Below are 8,469 nucleotides of genomic sequence, written 5' to 3'. Positions count from 1 at the left end.
GCGTACCTTGGAGTGGAATCTTTACTACCCCACTGTTCCTCAATATGCAAATTTGTAACAATAAATGGTAAATAAAATATATAAAATAAAATATAGAATAAAAAACAATAGTCACAAGTAAATAAAATACACAAAGGTTTTTTTTAAAAAAAACAAAACCTTTCCTAAACTTTTCCTAAAATAAATATCTTCTTCCACAACGTAGTTCAGAGGGTATAAAAAAACGTAATACATGACAATATTACATTGTCCTCAATTGACGCTCAGCCAGTCAAGCTGTGCAAGTTTCACAATGAAAATAGATTTCAACAAGGACAGTAATCTGTGTGAGTAATAAATGATAACCACACAGCGTTTATACAGTGTACTAATAGTGAGTGTTTGTATAAACAAAAAGAAGTCAACTATTATGTGGTATTAAACAGCAAACTAAGAGGAAACCGCAGTGGGAATGAACGGAATAAATAAGCCTCAATTGTAATTACTTATTGAAAATGAATTAAAAAACAAGGATGTGTATAGAGTGTAATATAATTGTATTATTATCATGTCCAGTGATCAGGTGATATTGAGCAAGTGTATTGTTCTATTTCTGTATAGAGTGTAACAGAATTATATTATGACCATATCCTGTGCTCAGGTCATGTTGACAAATGTGTCATGTAGTGTGTAGAGCATAATAAACTTGTGTTGTAACAATGTTTAGAGGTTAAAACGTGTTGGGTAGGTGTAGTGTGCTCTGTCCTTGTAATGGTTATGTCCAGTGGTCAAGTGATGATGGAAGTGTACTTTTCCTATACTGTAATAGAATTGTATTATGATGATGTCCAGGGGTCATGTTTTTCTGTCCAACTGTTAAAAAGCACCACTCACATCTTCACTAAACAGACAGTAGAAGTTGGGTTGGGTGTGTAGCAGAGCAGCCATCAGCTTCATTTGTCATTGACAAGTAGTGCTCCTTTTCCCATCCTACAGTTATTTCCGACTACAGGCTGATAGTAGCTCAGGGAGTAACTGTTTGCTGTAGGAGGAGATAAGTACACATGTCATTATATTCACTCTTCTAGAGCTCAGCTTTGTATACTGCTCACCTGAGTGGACTCAGCCTTCTATTAATCTCCACATAGAGCTGAGATTTGTACACTATTCACATGACTACGTTCAGCTTTCTATAGTAGTCATCAGATTGTGCCCAGCTTTGAGTAACAACCAACAAAATGGGCTCAGACTTAACACCATAAATTCTATTCTGAGAGGTTCTTCTGAATTTGGATGCACAATTTAAGTGTTTTACATAGTGGAAATGTCTGTGCACCCATCAGCAGAGCAAGTTAAGACCCTAAACATTTACATTCTTTACACCTTTAGCTCATTATAATAGCCTGCAATATAAAATCAGGTCAGTAGAACTAGTTGCACCCATGCAATTTATTCACAGTTTTCAAAGGAACATCTAATCTCCGTTCAAACCCACCCATCAGCCAGTGCAAGTGTCGGCATCTTGTCTTGCAAATCCATGTATTTTGGCAGAAATAAAGGTGCACTGGCATAAATTGAGGTGTGTGGCACGACCAGAAAAGATTTGAACTGATCCTCATCAGTGTTAATATCTCAAGAGATCCTGCTGAAAATTAAACAGCTAGGATAAATAATTTGTATTAGCAGTTTATGGAGTCTAGTTACAAATCAATGTAATGTTATAACTATCATGGTACAGTCATTTTATCACATACAACTTATATTGTTTTTGTGCATCTAGCACAAAGAAAAGTGTTATCCGTTGTGGATACATTTTTAGGGATTTCAGGTTTTTTTCATGTTTTTGCAGAATAACTTACTGCTTTTTAAATAGACTATTAGGGCTAGATTTACTAATGGGCGGATTGCTCAAATCTACTAAAGTCCAAACCGCCATTAAAACGGACAGAAATTTCATTTTTCAAAACCACCACTTTACAAACCACCATCCCGACTTCAACAATGATGAACATACAAACAGCCAGATTTACTAAGCTGAGGATTTCAAAATCGCAGCAATACAGCCACCCAAAATGAAAGAGGTGGTTGTGAATGGCAAAAGTGCTCAAACTGCTGCTGTTTGAGCTATTTTGCCATTCAGAACATAAGAGAAAGCACCATTGATATTTTAATTATTAGGAAGATCATTATTTATTGATTAAGGGACAAAATGAATTTAATATTAGCTTATGAGGAAATTCTTTTTTTTTATTTGTTAAAGGACACTATTATAGCATTATATTATGTGAGAAATGTGAATATATATTATTATTAACTGATTGTTAATGGTGGATATAATTATTTATGTTGCACAATTTGTCATTACATAGTGCCCAAATAATATAATAATTAAATAATTTTATCCCCTTAATATAATTACTTTTTTTCCCCCTCCAAAATTAATTTTTAATTTATTTTGCCCTTAGTCAATAAATAATGATTACCAAAATAATTTAAATGTCAATGGTGCTTTCTCTTATGTTCTGAATGGTAAAATAGTTCAAACAGCATGTTTAAGCTATGAAGCCATTCTGAAGCAGGTATTAAAACTGTCCTGTCCTGTCTTTTGGATGGCAGTTTTGATATCCTGTTCAATCCGCCATACATCACCAGTCATATTAAATTGAAGCTTCAAACTGCCCTATAGTAAATAGGGCGGTTTGGAGCACTAAACTGCCAGCGATGGGTGGCGGTTTCAAGCTGCCACCAAACTCGATTCTTAGTAAATCTAGCCTTTAGACTCTTTTAAATAGACCAAGTACTGTTATATAATGAGTGGCCATATAATATATCACAGATAGGGGGCCTGATCCATCCAGGCACGTATCTGCCTAGTTTGAGCGTAATGGGCAATTACGATAACATACGACTTCTTGGAGTTAACTGGGCGGGGAAGAAGCGTGTTGCCATATTTGCTGCTAAATTTGGTTCTGCCAGTCTCGAGAGCATGGAACCTCGGCTCTACTAGATCCTGAGCTCTTATACCAGCTCAGGGTCTAGTTTAAGTCCAAGCCAATGCTGACCTGGATAAATATAGCTGCCACTCTTCTCATCGGATGCCAGAGCAGACCATACACTTAATGATGCACACTTACATTGTTGGGAGTTTATAGTGGATAGTGAATTGTGGAAGATTATACAGTGTAGTTTACCTGGTTTATTTGTCTTGAGAGGCATGTTTTCTGTGTCTTATGCACTACATGATTTTTTTAATTTTATTTAGTCTAAACTGTATTTAATCACTTATGTACCACATTAGCAATGCTTCTCTATTTAAAATGTTATGTGCATGTTGAATAATTTTTAACATGCTTCATTGCACTGACTTTTTTTTTTCTTTTATACTTTATTTTTGGTAAGATGCTTGTATGAGTATGTTTTAACTTTCCAAAATTAAAGAGTTTATTCCCCCTCCCCTTAAAACAGATGAGCATATTTGATTTAGTATTTGTCCATGTGACTTCTTTACATTCTAATTTTTGCCCCCCGTCCTTCATTTTTTTTCCAGGTATGTTTGCTCTGTTTCCTGCACTCCATACTCTTGTGACTGTTTGTAGTTCCATTTCTGATAAAATGAAAGGTTTCCCCCCCCTATAAAAAGATCTATAATGAGCCTCATGATGCAAGATGTAGGTGTAAGTATGTTTTAATGCTCTAGTGTACACGTAAACTACAAAGGTTGCAAGGCATAAGGTAATTTATTTATTTGCAACACTAACCCATCTTTCTCACATATTGCCAATCTGTGATGTGATGTAGATGAATTACTGTACCAGTTCATTCCAGGTGACAGTGGGAGTTGCGGCACGGATGTCCCAAGCCACTTTCAGTCGTGTACTGAAGGTTGTGCTGAGGGTGTTCCTGTCGCGGCTCAGGCAATTTATTCATCTGCAACTCGATGAGGAATCCCTTGTCCCCATAAATTGGCAGTTTGCCACCATAGCCAGCTTTCCACACGTCATAGGGGCAGTAGATGGGACACATGTGAACTGCCTATATGTGAACTATATGTGGCTATATGTGAACTGCCTCTCCTCATTCGTGACCTGGTTGCTGTATGGGTGAGAAGTACCCATGACTCCTTTGCTTTCAGGCAATCAGGGACATGGTGCAGGTTAGAAGAGAGGTAATGGGGTGCAAGGCCACATGGAGATTCGCGGCTGCTCTGTAATTTAAATACCATTTGGTTTATATCTATAATATAAATGTCTAGTGGCGTGTGTTAGCCTGTCTGTCTGTGGAAAAAATAAAACCAAGCTGCAGCGCCACCTGCTGGGCGGAGTTATACACTGACCTACATATTCTTAGTGTGTGTGGGAAAAAAAATCAGAAAGGGCTGAAATTTGGTATACTAAGATGTTTTTAATTTGTTAATTTAATTTGTTAATTGATAAAAGTGTTTATAAAGATTTAAAAAAAAAATATATATATATATATATATATATATTTCTTGAAGGAGAAGTGACAGTTGGGAGTGGTTGGTGGTTGCCGGGGGTGACAGTGGGCAGTGGTTGGTGGTTGAGACCTGAGCTATGGCCCAAATGCATGACAAGAACCTTTTTAACACCTTAAGTAGCTTGATTTGACTAGAATGCATGAGTATCATGCACGGGTTAACTTGTGTATTAATAACCTTTTGGGATCATTCAGACCTTCTTATACACTGTAGTCAGAAATGGTAGTTTACCCTCTGATTTTAAATCTCACCATTCTGTAATATTGAGCATGTTACAATGCAAGGGGTGTATTTTTCTTTGTGGTTTTCTTATACATTTACAAGAATAATGTCAGTTTATCATGTTTCCCAAATAACAAACCTACATTGTCTGGGACATGCTCAAACCAAAATAGAAATATGTACACACATAATTACTTCTCCTTTTTTGGATGCTATGCTTCCAAAAAAGTAAGAAAACCAAAACAAAAGAAAGTTTATCAAGGAGAAGTCATAAAAAAATTAATTGCTTGCTAATTTGGTTATAATTTGCTCAGAAGTGAAACTGTGTCTGTTTTTTAATTTAGCTCACTTGATTTTTGTGTAATTTTTACAATGTAATTTACAGTTGATCTTGGACATGCCCTCCCCCAATTATAAATCTGCAATCACATTGTAAATCCCCCCCCCCCCCCTCAAATGGAACATGGATTGTGAAATGAGCAAACTTTTTCATCCTATTTTCACTTTACTGTCCATAATTAATCAGAGCCGTATACACAATTTTTTGATTTGGCACTTTACCAAAGCCACCATATGATGTTAACATGAGATATAAAAAAAACACAGCGCTGAGAGTCGTACACACTATACTCCAAATAAATCCGTGAAACTGATATATAAAAACATATACATTTATTAAAAAATCAAAAAAATCTCTGCAAAATCACCACATAAAAAGGTAATGCAAATTAATACTGATCAGTGCACTGATCTATACATCACTAAATAAATTCTGGATATATAAGAAATCAAAGTGGTAATCTCATAGGTCTCACAATAATATATCTGTGTATATCTGTTAACCACCTCGGAATTAGACAAATTATATTACAATTGTCCAATAATGTAATTATGCCAATGTTCTGATCCAACACTTGCTTGTAATTCGATCACCTCTTATGCATAACTATTGTTTCACAAACTAACAAACCCTCCTGAGTGTAATATAGACATCTTGTACTGGAAAAGAAAAAGCGTGTTATTGTGTTAACTCTGTCTCAAATCGTCCAAGCAGCAAACGGTTAGCGTGTGTTACGGACTATAATAAAGAGTCATCAAGTTCACAGTTAAGCCGTATGCAATAGATCCAGTTTAGCAAATATAATAAAATGCATGTAAATGCCGTTCACAGATGGACGGAAACTCTTCTGGTCCCAGTACAGACTTTAGGGATGATCGGCTTGTTTATCGTTGATGGATCCTTCTAACACACACTGACGCCTGTTACACGCAGCTCGTTCTTCCTGCATTTACAAGCCGGCTGGTATCACGCTCATTTGTGTCTCTGGAAATATGGCAATATGTGTATGTAAAAAATGATAAAATCCTTCAGGTGGTAATTAGTGATTTGATTTCTTTGTATCCAAACCCCTGACGCGTTTCATCACATAGGAGTGACTTCCTCAGATGAGCATTAAATTCTCAGCTTTCAGAGGTCTTTAAATAACTGTCCTGCACCTTACTTAATTCATTAACTATCAGCTGTGTTCGTCCACAGATCGTACAGCGTTATACCCAGCACTTGATTGTCACATTGGTTACCTCTAAAAATATTTAGGAACTAAGCTACAATGTAGCACTTTGACTTTCAATTACAGATACATACATTGTCAATTCATATTTTCACGGATTTATTATTATCTAATATATAAATGCTTAGTGGCGTCTGTGTGTGTGTGTGTGGAAAAAAAAAACAAGTTGCAGCGCCATTTGCTGGGCAGAGTTATACACTGACCTACTAAATTCTTAGTGTGTGTGGGAAAAAAATTTCAAAAAGGGCTGAAATTTGGTAGGGCTCAAACTCATTTTCGTGAGGTAATTTTACCTCATGAACACACATGTGTAGAGGCGTGCGTTAGTGTGTGTGTGTGTGTGTGTGTGTGTGTGTGTGTAAAAAACTATTTTCTCAGAAAGGGTTCATCCAATTGACCTGAAATTTGGTATACTGACATTATTAGACAAAAAAATTAGAATAGGTAAGTCAGTTAACTTCCATCATCCCCCCTTCCCCCCGTGGGAGGGGTAGTAAAGGCTAAATTTACGAGTTGAGGGGTCAAACTCATTTTCGTGAGGTAATTTTACCTCATGAACACACATTAAAAAGGCCGCTTGCGTCGGGAAGTAACGCTCTTCCCCTGAGGAGGCCTGGGCTAGGCCCAAATGCATGACAAGAACCTTTTTAAGACCTCAAGTAGCTTGATTTGACTAGAATGCATGAGTATCATGCACGGGTTAACTTGTATACAAATATATATATATAAATATATATATATATATATATATATATATATATAAAGCAATAAAGAGATATAAAGAAAAAATACCAAATAAAGGGGAGGATCACAAGAGGATTTCTCAAAATCTCTCTCATATATATATATTTATATATATTACACATCTCCTTATTTACTTATTTCTTCCTCTCCAACTCATAAATTTAGATACTGTAATATGTTTCCCTCACCTGTCAATTATTCTGTCATCAAACTTATCCTGTGATAATGATGTTTCTGAATCACTATGTGATTGAGATAACCCAAGTCCATTCATTGGGCAAGTCCATCTGTAAGTGGTGTAGATTTTTTTTAACTTTTAAGCCAATCAGTTGTCTAAGTGTGGAAATGCATATTTCACAATGTTACCTAACATTATTGGGCTATGTCTATAAACGTGTAAAACAGGGATACCATTTTGAAAAAAACTAATGTGTCATATTTATTTCAACAGACCGTCTGACCCTGCTCCGCAGCAAGATCCTGGAGCGGAGGAAGAAGGTGCTGCCAGGGAGGATGTCATGGAGGAGATCATGAAGGAATCCTGGGAGGAATCCAAAGAGTAAGCCCAGGAGGAGGAGCTGGAGGAGACCCAGGAGGAATCCCAGGAGGAGGCCCAGAAGGAGGAGCTGGAGGAGGAGCAGGAGGAGGCCCGGGAGGAGGAGCGAGAGTAGGAGGAGGCTGTTGAAGAATGTAAGTATCTTGAATTTAAATTTAAGGACATTTTTGTGGAGTTGGGGGGCCAGTATAGTCATCAAAAAGCCTTGATTTTACACATGGCATTTACCCTACGTTAGCCATTCCACAGGTTTCGGACATGATAGGCCTAATAAATGCTCAACTGTGCCCCCCCCAGCAACCCTACAAATATATATATATATATATATATATATATATATATATATAGATATATATATATATATATATATATATATATATATATAGTATACCCAGAGAAGTTAAATGTGTTGCCAAAATTCCCTAAGCTTGATAATCATTTCATTTTTAACAGATCAAGAAGACAGCCAGTTTGGGATCCAGCCTGGCGTGGATTCCCACACCTCTACCCCAGCTGAAAATACCCCACCCTGTCTTTGATAATTTCTAAAATTAAAATCTTTGCCCAGTTTGATTGTTTTAACATAAACTAATATTTAATTTACAGTGGTCCCTTTCTACTATATATTAGCTCCCATACATATTTAGTCATAAGGAAGTTTGTGATGAGGGTAGATGGGCATATTATTGGGCACAAAGCGATTATGTCATTATCATCATACGTGATCCAGTCACAATATTGGCATAAATTATCACATTTTTACAGACAGAAACAAAAAAAATTACCCCCCCCCCATTCCTTAGACAGCTTATGTGCTGGCAGGCTAGGGTTAAAGTAGCAAAACATGGTGGGCCAAACAGCATGGGTTGACCCCGATTTCACTATTACTTGCACTAGCTTTG

This window comes from Mixophyes fleayi, chromosome 4, assembly GCF_038048845.1.
Source record: "Mixophyes fleayi isolate aMixFle1 chromosome 4, aMixFle1.hap1, whole genome shotgun sequence".
NCBI classification, from domain to species: Eukaryota; Metazoa; Chordata; class Amphibia; order Anura; family Limnodynastidae; genus Mixophyes; species Mixophyes fleayi.
Note: the sequence above shows the minus strand (reverse complement) of the source record.